General features: G+C 37.1%; 1 long non-coding RNA gene across 1 annotated transcript in view; it reads left to right on the forward strand.

Annotated features, from left to right (window-relative positions):
- The window catches only part of LOC147583493 (uncharacterized), a 73,564-nt gene that overhangs the window by 3,492 nt on the left and 48,874 nt on the right, over positions 1-21,198 (forward strand). The window contains exon 2 of the long non-coding RNA XR_015248275.1: positions 8,994-9,051. This is a non-coding gene — a long non-coding RNA (uncharacterized LOC147583493). The remainder of the gene's footprint in view (positions 1-8,993; positions 9,052-21,198) is intronic.

Genomic DNA, 21,198 nt, shown 5'->3' on the forward strand with positions numbered 1-21,198 from the left:
GAGATATAGAAAAGAAGGAGGGAGAGAGAAACATTTTAACAAGTAATTTTGGTACATTTATTTGTATGTCTTTTGATACAGGGCCAAAGTCTGTGTGTGTGTGTCCTGGGGGTGGTGTGGGGTATACTGATTAGAATCCGTGTCATGCTTACTCTCAATTCCAGTTTGGGGTCTTTAAAATGGTGCAGGAATGAAAAGACAGCAAAGAAATCTGAGTTCATGATCTGTGTCCCATTTCCCCCTGCCCCATTTTTTTATACTTTTCTTAGACCCATTTCAATACAAAATAGTTTTTGGTGACTTGTCTTCTTTTTTTTTTTCCCATGTTTTCCAGAGTGTTGCTCTTAGTTTTTCTGGAGGGAAGAAACTGTTTACACTCATAGTTCATACCATTCCCTTGGTATTAATAGTGTCTTAGTTCATGCTGCTATAACAAAATACTGTAGGTTGAGTGTCTTAAACAACAAACATTTATTTTTCACAGTTCTAAAGGCTGGAAGTCTGAGATCAGAGTGCCAGCACGGTCAGTTTCTTGGTGAAGGCCCTCTTCTTGGTTTGCAATGGCTGACTCTTCTCATTGTATCCTTATGTGGGGGAAAGAGAAAGAGCTAGCTTTCCCTTCATCTCCTTATAAAATCGCATCATGAGGGTTCTACTCTCATTACATAATTACCCTCAGCGGCCCCACCTCCAAATACCCTCACGTTAGGTCTTCAACAAGTGAACTTTAGAGGGTCACAAACATTCAGTCCATACCCAATAGGTTTAGAAATAGATAATCAGGCTTATAATGTGTATCCAGGAACAAGTAAGAAAGTAACTTAGTTTTGCACTGAAGTACACGTGTGATACAAAAACCCATTTTTTTTTCTTTTTAAAATTTAAATTTAGTTAATGTACAGTGTGATTTTGGTTTCAGGAGTAGAATTCAGTGGTTCATCACTTACATACAACACCCAGTGCTCATCACAACAACTGCCCTCCTTAGTACCCATCACCCATCTAGCCCATCCCCCACCCACTTCCCTCCATCAACCCATGGTTGGTTCTGTATTGTTAAGAGTCTCACGTGGTTTGTTTCACTCTCTTCTCCCCCTTCCTTCCCATATGTTCATCTGTTTTGTTTCTTGAATTCCTCACATGGAATTTGTCTTTCTCTGACTCACTTTATTTCATTTAGCATAATACATTCTAGCTACATCCACGTCACTGCAGATGGCAAGATTTCATATTTTTTTAAGTTTATTTATTTTGAGAGCCCAACACAGGGCTCCATCTCACAAATCAGGAGATCATGACCTGGGCCAAAATCAAGAGTCGGACCCCTAACTGACTGAGCCACCCAGGTGCCCCAAGATTTCTTTTTGATGGCTGAGTTATATAGCATTGTGTGTGTGTACACACACACACACACACACACACACACACACCACACATCTTCTTTATCTATTCATCAGTCAATGGACATTTGGGCTCTCTCCATGGTTTGGCTATTGTTGATAATGCTGCTATAAACATTGGGGTGCATGTACCCCTTTAAATCTGTATTTTTGTATCCTTTGGGTAAATACCTAACAGTGCAATTGCTGCATCATAGGGTAGTTCTATTTTTAGTTTCTTGAGGAACCTCCATACTGTTTTCCAGAGTGATATACCAGTTTGCATTCCCAAAAAAATTCATTTTTGAGAGCAGGTTTAGAGGGGAAAATAGGAAATCGATTCTATGTAGTAAAATGCCCCAAAGAAATGGAGCATAGAATCTGGAATCAGACACGCCTAAGTTTATAGTTCTACTGGACCAGTTTCTGACCATGGGAAGCAGTAGCTAATATTTATTTATTTGTTTTTTGTGCCAGACACCACTAAAATCTTTCCATGTACTAATTATTTAATTTCCATAATTAGGTATTTGAATCCTTATTAAAATGGCCTACCAAGGATCATTTTAGTTAGATTTAACTAAATGTTCAGACTCACAGGACTCTCATAGGCCACATGTGGCATTAGGTTCACTGAGAATGTTCAGCCTGCCATCAGAGAGGCTTCAGATGTTTTGTGGGAATAGTGCATGTGGTCAGTTACACGGCAGGTCACAAAGGTGCCTCAGAGCATTCTTCTTTGTCTTCCCAGAGAATGGCTCAAATGCAAGTAGAAGAGAACCTCATTAATAGAGTGTGGGAGCTTCCTGAAATCGAAGTCTTATACCCCTAAGAGCCATAGGCTTAAAGGTAGCTGCCTAGTAAATACTTCATCAGACCTGGTTGTGTACTTACTCTTAAACTTAGGAGATATTCATTTATGTAATGCAATCGGCTATAATATAAATAAGGGATATAAGGAAGGTTTAGGTAAAATGCTATGGAACTTCAACAGAAGGAAAAATTTTTAGCTGGGGAGACCAGGGAAATCTTCACAGAGAAGAGTCTATTTACCATAGGCTTTGAAGAATGGATAGGATTTAGGAAGATTAAGAGAGGGCATTCCTGGCAAAAGGAATAGCATGAGTAAAGGAATAAAGAGAAAGATGTGTATAGAAAAGAGTAATTTCAGATTGGCTGAAGATAGGTTCATTTCATTTTTCAGGAATTGTAAACAATGAAAAAATTTTGCAAATACCTAAAGAACATGCTATTTTTCCATTTTAAGAAAAGTTTTGAACAATGATTACATGCATAGTGGTCTGTTTACCAATTTGGGGAAAGTACTCATGAAGAAGACAAGATGTCCAAGGAATGTTCCATTCCAGCAAACAAATAATTGCATATACCCAGAAATTAATAAGAGTAATAAGAGTGTTATGAAGAAAGAATTATAGGAGGAATGAGAAGACCCACTATCCTGTATTTGCGATTATCATGCTGTTTTTATTTTTTTACTCTTTCGTGGTAGTATCATCTGCCCTTTGGAATGATATTTTGAAGGGTCCACTTTGGTTTTTTCCTGAAGCTGTTGGTGACGGTGCTTCCTGAATAAGATTCAGTTCATGTCAGCCCTTCAGTTTAATTTGTTTTTATCTTGCTAACAAAGGATCCAAAAGTATTTTATATACTTTTGTGTGAGATTAAAATAATGAGAGGATGTTTGCAGACTGATATATCCAATCTTCAGAGTGCAAAGCAGTCAGTCTTTCATCTTTTCCACGTCTAAAAACTTACCTTGCTTTCTCTAGCCACCTGCTCTTCACTACCAGAAACCTAGATCTTCAAAATTTATTCTGAAAACTGTTACAGGTAAAAAGAAAAAGATGTATTCCTGGACATTAATGAGTAGCCCAAATTGCTATGAATAGTCTTGGACCTGAAAATTACGTTGATTATTCAAAATTTTTTTTGGCTTTTTCATTGGCAGAAGAAAAATGAATCTTGGATCACTAATAAAAAATAATTCAGTATACTAAAACTCTAACATTATGTAGGTTGAATGATCTTTGGCTAAATTATGGAGTATGACCATATGATCTTACCATTTTTTTTAACAAAAATAGACTATAATAGACATAGTTTTATCATATATATATGTATATATTATTTTTTACTTTTTTGCAATGTTTTAATGAAGTTCTGCATGATTTTGTATTAAGAAGCCACTCTTTCCTCGAAGTCTTACTAGCATTATTTGAGTTTAATCTTGGATATACTTTATAGTCAGTGATGAAAGGCCTAAAGTAAGCACAAGTTATATAGTTGTTAGTGTTAATGACAGCATGAATAGAATAATTTGGAAATCTTAACTTTCCCATAATAATTATCACTACCTAATATTAAGTAGGCCTAGTATAAGCACCTGGATCCTCTCATCAAATAAGATTGTGTAAATGAAATCATTTTGAAGAGAACAAAGCACAGCTGTTGATACTTCTGGGGGTTTCTGCCCTACTTATTGACTCTTTACTTTCTGAGAACATGCCCCTCCCCATCATCCCATCCCATCCCATCCCATCCCATCCCATCCCATCCCATCCCATCCCATCCCATCCCATCCCATCCCATCCCATCCCATCCCAATCATGGAGTGGGCTTGCTGGTATTACACGACTCCTAAGTCTTAACTCATACTTTTGACTTCTTGATGCATACTTTATTTACACTAGGCCACTAAGATTGTTTTTGTGAGTAACTGAGACCAAACCCAGCTAAAACTATATGTATAATTTGGGAGCAGGAGGTAGCTTTATTTGGCATATTGGTGGAGAAGCAGAGGTATATTGATGGAGAGGCAGATAGTTTTCTCAGAGAAAAACAAGGCAGATAAGTGACAAGGAGAGAGGATTTCTTAGTTCCTAACACCTGGATATTTCTGGTTCTGATCGCTTTTTAATTCACACTACATATTTGTATTCTTATAATAAATTCTTCCTTTGGATTTAGGTGAAGTCAGTGTGGTTTCTTTAATTGTAGTCAAAGAATTTAGACCACTGGAGATGACGGCACTATTATTACCATTATCATTATTAGAAGGTTCAGGCTAGAATATCAGCCACTCTGCTCTGTACAGAAGTTAGTTGATATTTATGAATTGGTATTCTTTTTACAAGTTGGTAAGTTATGTGTTTTATTTTGAATACTTTGTCTTTTTGATGGGTTTTCACTACAGAATGCCTCCCAAGATAACATGAGTAGAAATTTACATCCAACAATAGTAAGAAACATAAAATTTATACCTGGTGGAAGGGATAATAATGAGTTATACTGTACATAATATGTGCCCAATATTGTAAAATGATAGCAGAATAGAAAGTAAATTGTTCAGAAAATGTGTCTTTTTACTAGCTGAAATTGTATGTCAAAGTGGATGGCATGTGGATCATTTTGCAGTAAGAAAAAAATATGGCTATTGATTAAAATAACTTGAGAGTTGTAGTTTACAAAACTATGATCCTGTGTTATTTGTACTTTTAACAAGACAGTGGCTTATGTTTTTGTGTTTAGACTGCTAGCAAATATATGGTTTCAGAAGAATAAAAAACTTGCTCATGTCCTATATTTTTAGCATTGCATTGTAGTTTAATGAAATCCATACCTTGTTGGTATTGACAACAAAACGCATCGAGGAATAATCACAATCAGAATATTGTTAGCATAAGTACAGAATATTGTTAGCATAAGTAACATAGGTAAAAGAGGTGAAAGAAGAGAATTCTGTACTTATTTAACCTGAAACATCACCAGCAGGGAATTTATTTCACTCATTAAAGACCTATGATCAGATTTATTACCAGGTGTATTCAAGTACTATGACCAAGGCTATGAGAATAGATTGGCTGTGTTTGCAACTTGTTTGCAAAAGCCATTCAAGGAATTAGGTTCACACATTTTCATTTTGACTCGAGAATGTAGCTTTGCATATTACCTAGAAAGATGCCATGCATAAGCGAAGGTCATGATTTTTAAAAAGTACTACATCTCCTTTCTCCTCATTTATAATAAGGCACATAGGCCAGCCTCTTCTACTCATAATCTTGAAAGCAAAGATGTGTATCCTTTGAAGTTTAGTGCCACAAATGTCGTGTTGCAGAGAAATCTACCTGGAACATTTAAGCCCATGTCTACAAGGATCTATGAGATAATTTCACTAGATACCCTCAAGTATCATCTGACACCAGGATTTTTCTTAGGAGTTTTATTAAATTTCTATGTTTTATAATTCCTGCAACTTTCTATACCTCTGTCAGTATGTTCACTCTAGTAGCTTACCAGCTCCAATTCTGGTTATTTGGAAGGATAAAGGAAGTTAAATCAAAGAAACAAAAAGACTGATGCAAAGAATTCTACTCAAATACCCAAACGAACATGGTTAAAGTATTTCTGAAAAAATGCTGATAATTTATGTTTATTTTTAGATATTCCAACCAGGAAAAAATGTTGTGAAATTAATTCTATAGGGGAAAAAGCTCTTTTCTTTTTCATCATCTCAGTAAATGTTAATGTGTTAAAATCAATGTCATTGCTGTGAATAGGTAGATTTTTAGGTATGAATTGAACATTGTGGATACTCTTTTTCTGCAAAAGACCTTCTCCAGTATCTGACTGCAAGGCTTGAAATCCCCATCAGTAAAACTCCCATTTGTGGTAAGCACTTTGGTCCTCTTTTAGAACTCCAATATTCCTGGAAGTGAAAGAAGTGATAAACACATATATGTTTTATCATACTGCTTTCTTTCCTGATATGGAAATATCTTGGGCATCCTGAGAACTTAGTGAAATTGATGAGGAGAAGGAAAAAATGCGAGGCAGATTAAATGGACATTTATTGAGTACTTACATTCTGTAGCAATGTCCAAATATTTCTATGATGATGAAAATGTTCTGTATTTATGCTGTTCAGTATAGTAGACACAAGCTGCATGTGACTATTGATTACTTGGAATATGGCTAGTGTGAATGAAGAACTGAATTTTAAGTTTTATTTAATTGTAATTACTTTAGGGGCACCTGGATGGCTCAGTTGGTTAAGCATCCGATTTTGGCTCAGGTCATGATCTCACGGTTGGTGGATTTGAGTCCTGCATCCGGCCCTGTGCTGACAGCTCAGAGCCTGGACTCTGCTTTGGATTTTGTCTCCCTCTCTCTCTACCTCTCCCCCACCCATGCTCTGTTTGTCTGTCTGTCTCTCTCAAGAATAAATAAACATCAAAAAATGTAATTGTAATTAATTTAGATTTGATTTAAATAGTCACATAGAAACAAATCAGGAGACTCTAGATGCTGGAGAGGATGTGGAGAAACGGGAACCCTCTTGCACTGTTGGTGGGAATGCAAATTGGTGCAGCCGCTCTGGAAAGCAGTGTGGAGGTTCCTCAGAAAATTAAAAATAGACCTACCCTATGACCCAGCAATAGCACTGCTAGGAATTTATCCAAGGGACACAGGAGTACTGATGCATAGGGGCACTTGTACCCCAATGTTCATAGCAGCACTCTCAATAATAGCCAAATTATGGAAAGAGGCTAAATGTCCATCAACTGATGAATGGATAAAGAAATTGTGGTTTATATACACAATGGAGTACTACGTGGCAATGAGAAAAAATGAAATATGGCCTTTTGTAGCAACGTGGATGGAACTGGAGAGTGTGATGCTAAGTGAAATAAGCCATACAGAGAAAGACAGATACCATATGGTTTCACTCTTATGTGGATCCTGAGAAACTTAAGAAAAACCCATGGGGGAGGGGAACAAAAAAAAAAAAAAAAAAAAGAGGTTAGAGTGGGAGAGAGCCAAAGCATAAGAGACTGTTGAGAACTGAGAACAAACTAAGGGTCGATGGGGGGTGGGAGGGAGGAGAGGGTGGGTGATGGGTACTGAGGAGGGCACCTTTTGGGATGAGCACTGGGTGTTGTATGGAAACCAATTTGACAATAAATTTCATATATAAATAAAAAAAAAAATAAATAGTCACATAGAGTTAATGACTACTGTATTGGATGCTACATTTCTACACACTATGCTAAACATTATACATTTTTATTTAATCTTCACAACCACTTCATGAAGTAGGCAATATTTGCTGTCTTGGATAAAATCTGGGAACCGAAGTTCAGATAAATAGTTTTTTTTTTTTTTGTCTCTCCTATATGTATGAGTGGTACAGTGGGATTTGGGCCCAGGTCTGAAGCTGCCTCTCTGAAGACAAAGTTTCTCACAAGTTGTGTTGCCAAGTCTTAGCCATGTTCAGAGGCTACCTTTCCACCAGCTGCTGTGGAGGAAGTTAAGGCTTAGAAATCATGAAATTAAAAAATATATACAATATTTCATCTTATTTGAAAGTAAAATTTACCCTCGAACAGCATAGGTATGAATTGCATGGGTCCACTTATACATGGATATTTTAAAGTACAGTACTGTAAATGTATTTTTATTATTTTTTCAATAGCCTTTTCTTTTCTCCAGCTTATTGTAGGAATACAGTATAAAACACATATAACATACAAAATATGTGCTAATAGAATGTTTATGTTATCAGTAAGGCTTCCAGTCAACAGTAGGCTATTAGTAGTTAAGTATTGGAGTCAAAATTTATATGTGTATTTTCAACTGTGTGAGGGGTCAGTGCCTCTAACCCTCACATTGTTTAATTGTATAGTAATTTCTGTAGTGAAGGGCACCATGTAATTTGAGAGATTCTTTTTTTAAGGTCTGAAAAAAGTTTTATTTTGAGGGCTGTTGCCCTTGGGCTTTGATTAAATAATCAGATTAATTAGTCTGCCTCAAAAGAAACCTTTATCTTACTGCTGGGTATCCTACTCTTGAAGCCTGACTACAGAAAATGGTCAGTTAGGCCACTGAGGTCTCCGCCTTGTGACAGTCAGCTGTTATTATATAAATTTACTAGTCTTCAGTAATCTGAGCTAGGGGACTGAATAAGAGAAATCTATTGCATATATGATTTCATCTCTCTTGGTAGTAATAAAAATGCAGAGAAAATCACCAATTTATGAATGGCTGTCGAAGTGATTTCTTGTCTTTTTAGACATTTTTACTAAGTTAATTATTTTCTTGTCTTTTTAGACATTTTTAATAAGTTAATGGGAGCAACAAATTGCTCTGTTTCTGTGCCACCTAGGACAGACCAAATAGGTGGCTCTTTGAACTCAGAAACCATTCAGCTTCAAAATGGAAGGCCAGAAGATTATTTTTATGGGAAGTAAAACTTTTTTTTGCAATAGTAAGAGGGGTTTTTCAGTGTTATACTGATCCTAACTCTTCCACTCTCAGTTATATGTTATAATTACACTGTGGTTAATGAATGGTCATTTCTTGCAGTTCTGGATTCCCCTCTTTAATCCTGATTCTAGCTTTAATACCCTCAGTTGGACAGTCTCACCTTCCATTTAGTTCCCTTGTAATTTTAATTTGCAGTATTTTTTTAGTCAAATAGCTTAACATATATTTGCTTTAGTAAAGTTTCAGCTCTGGAAGATTATATTTCATGTTTTAGAATTTATCTGTGAGCTCAGTTTAGAAGAACATTGAATATAATTTGCTTTTTTACAGAGCCTGGAAATTATAGAGTTGAGGACACAGGAACAGTGTCTCACTGAAGATGAAATATGTGAGTTTTCTCATCATTTTTTAGCAAACTAATTACAATTCCCCCTACATGTTTTTTGTTTGTTTGTGTGTTTGTTTGTTTTTACTTGGTAAATTAAACAGGAGGTTCAGTTTGTGTTTTCCAGACCCCAGATTTTGTAGGTGTTTGTTGCTACAAGTTTTGTCTTACTGAAGTCTGGCAGTATCTCCTGAGGTGAGACAACCAATTTTACTTTTGCTCTGGCACTGAGTCCAGCCATCTGCTTTAGGTCTGACTTTCAAACACAAAGGGAAAACACAAAGTATAGCCAACTTGGTGGTGACAGCTGGTGGGAGAAAAGAATTGTTGTGTTTGACAGTGTCCTTTGGAAACAGTCTGGGAGTTGAGTCAAACACAATATATTATCTTAAATATAGATGCCTGCAGGTTAGTTGGAGTTTTAATTTCTGATTCACCCACCTTATTTCCACTTCTTGGAGGAAACCCTTTCCTGTCACACATTGTCATCCACATGTTCTTGGACAAGAGCACTATGTAGACCAACAATGATGTACATATTCCACTAAACAGAGTGCCTTGCACTACCTTGTGGACCTGCTCTTTGTTTCAACCTATGTGTATTTTTAAACTAGAAATAATCATGGACAGAATTTATATGTTCTAGGGCAAATGGTCATCTTAGAGGTAGTATTATAATACTTTAATTTTTCACCATTAAAAAATTCCGTAGTAGTTAATAATATCTAAGCAAGGGAAAATTTATTTTAGGCGAATAAATTTATATTTGAACAGTTAGAATTTTATTTCAAACCATCTGGAGTAAATAATATTCTATGTAGAACTAATTGGTTGTTCCAATTTTTTGGTTTTATTTTTCAGTAAGCAAGTAAAGCTATGGCAGATCTTTGGACATAGTTAACTACCAGAAGCTGCCTTATATCTAAAGAAACACCATATTACGATTGGGATGAGATAGGTGTAGAGATAAAAGAGTGACATCAACTTTAAAAGACAGGGTCATTTCTTGCTTCCTCTTTTGGAGAGTGTCTGGAATTAATGGTAATTTGGTTTTCAGCTTTGTAGTTGCAAAATTAATTTTGTCTTTCCCCAAAAGTCAATATAAAGAACCCATTTTCTGCCAAAAGCCAAACAGGAGCATGGGATCAATGAAAGAGGTGGTTAAAAACCTACTTCATTTTCTTCCCTTGGAGAGACTTAAAATGCTTCTTCACTAAACATGAAACCAAGTTATCTATTATTCACCACAAAGCTTTTTTGGAACAGAGTACAGCATAAATTATTTATTTTGCATTATGAAATAAAGTTAAAAGAGAAATGAGGAAGGAAGGCGCTTTAGAGTAAATGAGAATCGGAGAGATACTGAAGGAGATAAGGATATTCTCTCTCTCTCTCTCTCTCTCTCTCTCTCTCTCTCTCTCAGAGATTGATTTAGAGGAAGAGGGAAAGAAAGAAAATGTCTGGGTTATTTCTAAGTATGAGCTTATGTCCCTGGTAATGGTTTGTCCTATTGTTAACCTGAGACTATTATCACTGTTAACTAAAGTCTCTTAAAATTTCCCATTGGAATTCTTGATTTTATTTGTCATTCAACAATTGAGTATATATTGAGGATTTAATCTTGCCAGGAACTGTGATGGAGTATGGGGAATAATTATAATATTTGGTGAGCAAATACCATATGCCAGATGCTAGACAAAGCCTTTTATGTAGGTTTTGTTTAATCTTTACAACAATCTTGTGAGGTAGAAGTTACTGCTACTTCTCACTATGTATTACATGTAGAGAAAATGAGATGTGGAGAAGTTAAAGATAAATAATTTTTTTAAAGTGTCATGATTTGTGATGTTTTGTGATTTCTGTTGTATAAATATACATCCAAGCTTGGATCATTTTAAGCTTTCAACAGTTTAGTAACTGGCTTGCAAAATTTCTGTGTATTAAACTGTTCATGAGAGCAGGTGTGAGCTGGCTTCAGTACCCCACTGAAAGGGATTATCTACTTGTTCTAAAAATATTTAAAGTCCAATAGGGAAGATAAAACTATGTAATACAACTAGAAAATAAGAGGAACCAGATAAGTGGAATGGAAATTTAGAGCAGAGATACATGTTCACTTAGCTATTTTCTTGTAATTTTAATTTGCAGTTATAGAAGGCTGTATTAGGGGACTTTTAAACTGTGCTTTGAGGAATGGGTAAGATTTGATGATGTGGAATCAGGGACAGCACAGCTGCGGGGATTTGGAAAAGCATGAGCAAACCACTGTTCAGTGTTCAGTGTTCACAAGCTTCCCATTAAAATGTGCTTTTGGCTCCGAAGTAGCAATACCCTAATAGTCCACAAGGTGGTGGGATAACTCTATCCTTTGCTCATTTTAAATGCAAATGACAAACTACCCATTTTACATAACTGGAAAAGAAGTTTTTCTCTGTTGAAAATAAGGAAAGAGTTAAAAAATTCTTGTGGGAATCATGATGAGGAATTTCAGAGAAATGCTTTCTTTTGCTGTGTAGTTAACATATAGCGTGATACTGTTTTCAGGAGTAGAATTTAGTGCTTCATCACTTAACATATAATATCCAGTGCTCATCACAAGTGCTGTCTTTAATACCTAATCCCCACCCTTCCCTCCATCAGCCCTCAGTTTTTTCTCTATCTTTAAGAGCATTTTATGATTTGCTTCTTTCTCTCTTTGTTTTTCCTTCCATATGTTTTTCTGTTTCTTAAATTCCACATATGAATGAAATCATATGGTATTTGTCTTTCTCTGATTGACTTACTTTGCTTAGTATAATACACTCTAGTGCTGTCCATGTTGTTGCAAATGGCAAGATTTCATTCTTTTTAATGGCTGAGTAATACTCCATTGGAGATATATACCACATCTTTATCCATCCATCAGTTGATAGACATTTGGACTCTTTCCATACCTTGGCTATTGTTAATGATGCTGCTATAAATATCAGGGTGCATGTGTCCTTTCAACTCTGCATTTTTGTATCCTTTGTGTAAATACCTAGTAGTGCCATTGCTGGGTCATAAGATAGGTCTATTTTTAACTTTTAAGAAACCTCCATACTGTTTTCCACAGTGATGTACCAGTTTGTATTCCCACCAACTGTGCAAGAGGGTTCCCCTTTCCCTGCATTCTTGCCAAATATGTTGTTTTCTCTGACGTTAATTTTAGCCATTCTGACAGGTGTGAGGTGGTATCTCATTGTGGTTTTGATTTGTATGTCCCTGATGATGAGTGATGTTGAACATCTTTTCATCTGTCAGTTGGCCATATGGATGTCTTCTTTGGAAAAGTGTCTATTCGTGTCTTCTGCTCATTTCTAACAATCTAAGAGAATTTCATGTTGAAGATATAACTTGAGTAGGTATGGAATAAATTTGACAAAGATATAAAGTACTTCCCAGAGGTACTAACCTTGGGAATGCATTTTGTCTGAGGTTAAGAATTGCTGACATCTAAGTTTCACTGTGATTAAAAACCCCAGTCTAACATAATTTAAATTCAGCCACCAGATTTGAATGGCTAAAGTGTGCCAGTCATTATGCCACGTGTTTTTACCTGTTATGTTTTGTATCTGAATCTCATTGTGTCTAGATTTGCTAATAGTTGCAAAAATGCAACTTAACCAATTACAGTATAAGTTTTAAAATGTGTGTGTGTGTGTGTGTGTGTTTTATCAAGAACACAGTTTATTTGATGCTAGAGTTACTTGTAACTTGTAGCATTTTTTATTTGGTTATTTAATACACATTTATTGAGTACCTGCTGTGTGTCATCTATTGTGCTAGGTGCTATTTTAAATGGTCATTTAGTTCACTGAATGCTCCAGCTGGAAACTTTACAACTAGACATTTTATCCCACATGGATGATAGCTCCAAAGGAGATGGGTTTAAATTAAGAAAGATGGTAGGTCCATTCTACAGTAGCAGAAACAGTAGTGGATTGGGTGATGGAGAGCTAATGTGAAGGGTGGTGCTTCTGCAGAAATGTTCCAGAACGGAAGTGGTGTGATTAAAACACAGACTTGCTTGAAAGCAAGGAATTATGGCCTGTCTCAGGTTCCTTTCAGTCTTATTGCAAGTTTCTAAATGTTGGAACAGTAATGTGAGAACATGCCCCCAACACACAATCTGTGAGTGACCAGTTTCTCACAGAGCAGTTCCGCAGCCTTTATAGGATAGGCCTGAAGATTTAACTAGGAAGGAAATGTGGGACATGGGAACTGGAAAGTGATTTTTAAGCACTAAGAGGGGAAGGGGATGTGTAGATTCCTGCCCCCATTCCCAAGTGACCCTGCCTCAGCCTTCAGCTATTCTGTCGCATTCACTTGGAATTTCTCAGGATTCCTTTCTGTCATTAGCCCTCTCCCTATCTCTACCCTCAACCCTCCAGTTGTTTTTAATCTAGTTCAGTTCTGGTTTGATGGAGCTAAGGTGAAAATAGCCCTCACTCTAATTGTAATGCCATTACATCCCACCAGGAGAAAATTATGCTATGTACTGTAGCAGAAAAAGCTGGATAGCAATGAAGAGTGAGATAGAGTTGATAGAACAGTAACACTCTGTGGGCCTGTGATTCTTCTTGATTGTCATAGATAAACAATAAATAAGAAAGGAGCAAAATAAAGGGAAGTTTGCAGTTTTGAAACCTTCTTTGGTAGGTGGAAATTAAATTTTATTTAGAGATAGAGGGCTGCATAACTTGTAGTTTCTGAGTGAGGTGTTTATATTGTAATCCTAAACTAGGTTAGAGGGGCTAACTAAATGTTAACCCTACAAGAACAGTTAACTGTTTGGGGATGGAGACCAATCATAGTAATTCTCTCAGACTCCTTCCACATAGTCAAAAGCTTTAGAATATTTATTTTTTAAGTGGAAATTGTGCAAAACAATAATTTCTGCTTTTTTATTCTTTGCCTAAAGCTGATGATATTTTTGTGCTTTGCCAAGAGGGAAATTCTGTCCATGCATACATAGTGTTTCTACTTGTCAGTATTATTTGTGTGCTGCTCACACATATTCACTGAGATTGGGGATCTGGAATTATGCATCAATAATGAAGCAATTAAGAACTTGGTTTATATCATTGTATATTCCTCACCTTCCCTAGGTGTTTTCTGGTGCAGTAGTTCTAAATGGTCATAGGCCTGTATCGAAGATAGTGGGTTCCTGAACTCTCCAGGGTCATTATTTTACTTTTACATGGAATCATCTTTAAATTTTTCATACCACTGTTGAATTGGGAAAGGGATCTCAGAAGATGAGGAGAAAAGAAAGCATGTGTATCAGAGCAAGCAGCATGAATTTTCCAAATCCATGAGCTGTCAAAAATCTTCTCAAACATCCTGTTTCCCTGTGCTGGAAGATTTGCTAATTTACTTTAAACTTTGCTTAGTTGTTAATAATGGAATTTTCTAACCACAGACAATTGGCTAATGCAGAACTAACCATGGTGACAAAGAAAAGCACTTCAAGCTTTAAATCCATTGTTCCCAAAATGCACTGAAGTGCCTTGGGGCACTGAAGGCAACTCACAGAGGTACTGCAGGATATTTTAAATGTTCAAGGGAAACACAGTGATACACAAATTACTGCTCTGGGATGGTTCATAGTTTCAACGTTAGATTATCCTTATCCTACATTCCTTTTGATTAGGTAGTATCTTCAGGAACCTGGGTTTTTGGTGACTACTCTTTTATAAAGCAGGTACCGTTGCCAATCATTGTGTGGCAGGAAATGAGAGTGACAGTTTTCTAACTGATTCTAAGGCTTGAGAAGTTGTGCAGTGATCAGTAGACACATGCATCCCATTAGTAAGTAAATGTGGTTAAAATTAAAATATTCTTTTTTTCAATTTGTGTTAATTGTCCTTCTAAATAGCAATTGAGTGGTTGGGATATAACGAGTTATTAAGTTGTTTGTACCTAACAGAACTCTTATGTATTTCTTCTGGACTACAGATGTCATGAAAAAATTAAGTCATGACATTAAAGGTAACATTAAAGGTTACCATGAACCAAAAAGTTTAGCTACCAGTAGTTTTAGTTTAGTTTAGTTTGGTTTGTTTTTGAAAGAGAGAGAGCGAGCACACTTGCGTGTGCACAGGCTCATGGAGGAGGGACATAGAAAGAGAGAGAGAGAATCCCAAGCAGGCTCCATGCTGTCAGTGTAGAGCCCAACATGGGGCTTAATCTTACCTACCATGAGATCATGATGGAATCAAGAGTTGGATGCTTAACTGACTAATTCACCATGTGCCCCTGGCAACCAATAGTTTAAATTCTTTTTAAAAACTTGTTTGGGTGGCCTTTTTTTTCTTTTGAAAAGCTCTTGTATTTTTTCCCCATTATTTTATCTAAATGTACAAATGTAATCATCTACCTATTTTAAAATGTATTTTATTCTATTTTGCTAGCTTTCCTCTTCCTTCTTCTACCTTTTCATTTCCTTCCCAGGTAGCTCATTAGCAACCTAATAAATATCTTTTTATATTTGTCAAGGATATGCTTTTATAAGACATGTATGCATATTAACTTATTTAAACATGCAAGGATGGGAGGGCTCACTTTTATGAAAGTTTTATGAAAACGAGGGCATGATAGTTACAAAAGGCAGATGACATCCAAGTATAAATATGAAATAATTTTAACTTTCCACACTCCCTGTAATGGTCTCAGAGATCCCAGGGGTCCCTGGGCCACACTTTGAGAACATTTGCAGTAGATAAGTTTTTACAATAAGTGAAAATCTAAATTTGGATTGTAGTGATATACAATAGCAGTGTTCTTTTTTTTTTCAAGTTATGTGTAAATATTTCACATATAAAAATGCTTGATGATTTTTATTGTGCATAGTGTTATAAATGCATGTTAAGTATTATGTGATGAGAGATTTTAATATTTTTTATTTTCTTTATTGATACTGATTAAATATCTTTTGACCTTATAATTATTTTAAATGCTTTAGTGTGTGAAATTTATATGCAGTATCCCTTAATTAATTGCATTTTCTCTTTTGGAACTTGAGTGTTGTGCTGATGAAAATGAATTTTAATCAATAACACTTTTGATCATCATTTTTATTCAAAATTTTGTTAAGAAAATAAGCCCATCATATTCAAAATTTTGTTAAGAAAATAAGCCAGTCATATTTTTGTTCAAATAATTCATTTTTCATTCCAGAAGTAAAATTTTTTTCTTTGCACGGATTCATATTCAGCATCAAAAGATATCCTAGACTATTATCACTTTGTACAGTATTAGAAGATGTTCTTTATTAGTATGGTTTCTGCTTTGTTTTCCTACAGATTCAGAAAATTAATATTTATAATATTCATAAGGAACATTGTGAAACTATTCTAACTGTATAGTCTTTTAATTCTGAGTATTTAATATTTTATTATAAAGTTTTGCATGTGTAAATACCAAGAAACTATGCACTTACTATTTTAAAAATGTGAAGTCCTGACAATAAAACCAAAGAAAAAAAACTAAACCACTTAAAAATAGAAGTAACTATGTAATTTGGGAATATAATACACTACTTTATTTTATTTTATTTTTTACTTTTTTTTAATGCTTATTTTATTTTTGAGAGACAGACAGGGAGTGTGAGAGGGGGAGGGGCAGAGAGAGAGAGAGACACGCACACACACACAGAATCTGAAGTAGGCTCCATGCTCTAAGCTGTCAGTACAGACAGCTTGAACCCATGGGCTTGAACCCATGAACTGTGAGATCATGACCTGAGTTGAAGTCAGATTCTTAACCGACTGAGTCACCCAGGTGCCCTGTGCAGTATACTCTTGCTGCATACTGTGATGTGGGCCACACAGATGGTTATTGCTTATATTTCTTATCTCTCATATGGGAGGACCATTTAGGATTTATTTTCATGATATACCCTGACAATTACCTTGAATTAATGAATTTAAATTATTATGTATTACTTTTTAATTATTTATATATTTATTTTATTTTAGAGAGAGAGAGTGTGTGTGTAAGCCGGGGAGAAGGGCAGAAGGAGAGAGAGAATTTTAAGCAGGCAGCATGCTCAGTGCAAAGCCCAATGTGGGGCTTGTTCATGACCCTGGGATCATGACCTGAGCCTAATTCAAGAGTTGGGTGCTCAACTGACTGAGTCATCCAGGCACCTTTAATGAATTTAAGGTATAATTGATACTTTTAGTAAATCTTTCTGCTTAGTATATTACTATTATAGTATTTACTGATTAGTACAGAAGTATTTCAACATTTTACCAGTTCTGTTAAATATCTGATGAATATATAAATTCTAACCTTTTGCATTCATGGAAGTATTCATTCCTCAAATACCTACTGATCATTTTCCAAACATGAGGTACTCTCACTTACCAAATATGAGGTACAAACACATGTATGACCCAGAATGTGTCCTCAGAGAGCTTATAATCTATGACATATCTGCACAAGAAAATAGAATATATGGACGAAAATGCTAAGTACTAGAAAAGAAGTTTTAGTAACAAAAATTACATTCATGGAGAGATACTAGTTTTGTTTGGGAAATTTTATTGTCAAAGATTGAAATTAAGAATGAGGAGAGGGAAGATGGCGGCGTAGGAGGACGCTAGGCTCACCGCGCGTCCTGCTGATCACCTAGATTCCACCTACACCTGCCTAAATAACCCAGAAAACCGCCAGAGGATTAGCAGAACGGAGTCGCCGGAGCCAATCACAGACGAGAGGCCCACGGAAGAGGGTAGGAAGGGCGGCGAGGCGGTGCACACTCCACGGACTGGCGGGAGGGAGCCGGGGCGGAGGGGCGGCTCGCCGGCCAAGCAGAGCCCCCGAGTCTGGCTTGCAAAAAGCGGAGGGGCCTGACGGACCGTGTTCCGACAGCAAGCGCGACTTAGCGTCTGGAAGGTCATAAGTTAACAGCTCTGCTCAGAAAGCGGGAAGGCTGGAGGACAAAGGGAAGGAGAGCTGCTGAGCCCCCTGACGACAGAGCTCAGTTTGGTGGGGAACAAAGGCGCTCGCCAGCGCCATCTCCCCCGCCCATCCCCCAGCCAAAATCCCAAAGAGAACCAATTCCTGCCAGGGAACTTGCTCGCTCTGCGCAAACACCCAACTCTGCGCTTCTGCAGAGCCAAACCTCCGGCAGCGGATCTGACTCCCTCCTGCTGCCACAGGGCCCCTCCTGAAGTGGATCACCTAAGGAGAAGCAAGCTAAGCCTGCCCCTCCTGCCCCTGTGCACCTTGCCTACCCACCCCAGCTAAGACGCCAGATCCCCAGCATCACAAGCCTGGCAGTGTGCAAGTAGCCCAGACAGGCCACCCCACCCCACAGTGAATCCCACCCCTAGGAGAGGGGAAGAGAAGGCACACACCAGTCTGACTGTGGCCCCAGCGGTGGGCTGGGGGCAGACATCAGGTCTGACTGCGGCTCCGCCCACCAACTCCAGTTATACACCACAGCACAGGGGAAGTGCCCTGCAGGTCCTCACCACGCCAGGGACTATCCAAAATGACTAAGCAGAAGAATTCCCCTCAGAAGAATCTCCAGGAAATAACAACAGCTAATGAGCTGATCAAAAAGGATTTAAATAATATAACAGAAAGTGAATTTAGAATAATAGTCATAAAATTAATCGCTGGGCTTGAAAACAGTATAGCTGACAGCAGAGAATCTCTTGCTACAGAGATCAAGGGACTAAGGAACAGTCACGAGGAGCTGAAAAACGCTTTAAACGAAATGCATAACAAAATGGAAACCACCAGGGCTCGGATTGAAGAGGCAGAGGAGAGAATAGGTGAACTAGAAGATAAAGTTATGGAAAAAGAGGAAGCTGAGAAAAAGAGAGATAAAAAAATCCAGGAGTATGAGGGGAAAATTAGAGAACTAAGTGATACACTAAAAAGAAATAATATACGCATAATTGGTATCCCAGAGGAGGAAGAGAGAGGGAAAGGTGCTGAAGGGGTACTTGAAGAAATCATAGCTGAGAACTTCCCTGAAGTGGGGAAGGAAAAAGGCATTGAAATCCAAGAGGCACAGAGAACTCCCTTCAGACGTAACTTGAATCGATCTTCTGCACGACATATCATAGTGAAACTGGCAAAATACAAGGATAAAGAGAAAATTCTGAAAGCAGCAAGGGGTAAACGTGCCCTCACATATAAAGGGAGACCTATAAGACTCGTGACTGATCTCTCTTTTGAAACTTGGCAGGCCAGAAAGAATTGGCACGAGATTTTCAGTGTGCTAGACAGAAAAAATATGCAGCCGAGAATCCTTTATCCAGCAAGTCTGTCATTTAGAATAGAAGGAGAGATAAAGGTCTTCCCAAACAAACAAAAACTGAAGGAATTTGTCACCACTAAACCAGCCCTCCAAGAGATCCTAAGGGGGACCCTGTGAGACAAAGTACCAGAGACATCACTACAAGCATAAAACATACAGACATCACAATGACTCTAAACCCATATCTTTCTATAATAACACTGAATGTAAATGGATTAAATGCGCCAACCAAAAGACATAGGGTATCAGAATGGATAAAAAAACAAGACCCATCTATTTGCTGTCTCCAAGAGACTCATTTTAGACCTGAGGACACCTTTAGATTGAGAGTGAGGGGATGGAGAACTATTTATCATGCTACTGGAAGCCAAAAGAAAGCTGGAGTAGCCATACTTCTATCAGACAAACTAGACTTTAAATTAAAGGCTGTAACAAGAGATGAAGAAGGACATTATATAATAGTGACAGGGTCTATCCATCAGGAAGAGCTAACAATTATAAACGTCTATGCGCCGAATACCGGAGCGCCCAAATATATAAAACAATTACTCATAAACATAAGCAACCTTATTGATAAGAATGTGGTAATTGCAGGGGACTTTAACACCCCACTTACAGAAATGGATAGATCATCTAGACGCACGGTCAATAAAGAAACAAGGGCCCTGAATGAGACATTGGATCAGATGGACTTGACAGATCTATTTAGAACTCTGCATCCCAAAGCAACAGAATATACTTTCTTCTCGAGTGCACATGGAACATTCTCCAAGATAGATCATATACTGGGCCACAAAACAGCCCTTCATAAGTTTACAAGAATTGAAATCATACCATGCATACTTTCAGACCACAATGCTATGAAGCTTGAAATCAACCACAGAAAAAAGTCTGGAAAACCTCCAAAAGCATGGAGGTTAAAGAACACCCTACTAACGAATGAGTGGGTCAACCAGGCAATTAGAGAAGAAATTAAAAAATATATGGAAACAAACGAAAATGAAAATACAACAATCCAAACGCTTTGGGACGCAGCGAAGGCAGTCCTGAGAGGAAAATACATTGCAATCCAGGCCTATCTCAAGAAACAAGAAAAATCCCAAATACAAAATCTAACAGCACACCTAAAGGAAATAGAAGCAGAACAGCAAAGGCAGCCTAAACCCAGCAGAAGAAGAGAAATAATAAAGATCAGAGCAGAAATCAACAATCTAGAATCTAAAAAAACTGTAGAGCAGATCAACGAAACCAAGAGTTGGTTTTTTGAAAAAATAAACAAAATTGACAAACCTCTAGCCAGGCTTCTCAAAAAGAAAAGGGAGATGACCCAAATAGATAAAATCATGAATGAAAATGGAATTATTACAACCAATCCCTCAGAGATACGAACAATAATCAGGGAATACTATGAAAAATTATATGCCAACAAATTGGACAACCTGGAAGAAATGGACAAATTCCTGAACACCCACACTCTTCCAAAACTCAATCAGGAGGAAATAGAAAGCTTGAACAGACCCATCACCAGCGAAGAAATTGAATCGGTTATCAAAAATCTCCCAACCAATAAGAGTCCAGGACCAGATGGCTTCCCAGGGGAGTTCTACCAGACGTTTAAAGCAGAGATAATACCTATCCTTCTCAAGCTATTCCAAGAAACAGAAAGGGAAGGAAAACTTCCAGACTCATTCTATGAAGCCAGTATTACTTTGATTCCTAAACCAGACAGAGACCCAGTAAAAAAAGAGAACTACAGGCCAATATCCCTGATGAATATGGATGCAAAAATTCTCAATAAGATACTAGCAAATCGAATTCAACGGCATATAAAAAGAATTATTCACCATGAT

This window comes from Puma concolor, chromosome A2 (genome assembly GCF_028749965.1).
Source record: "Puma concolor isolate L17-30 chromosome A2, mPumCon1.1.hap2, whole genome shotgun sequence".
NCBI lineage: Eukaryota > Metazoa > Chordata > Mammalia > Carnivora > Felidae > Puma > Puma concolor.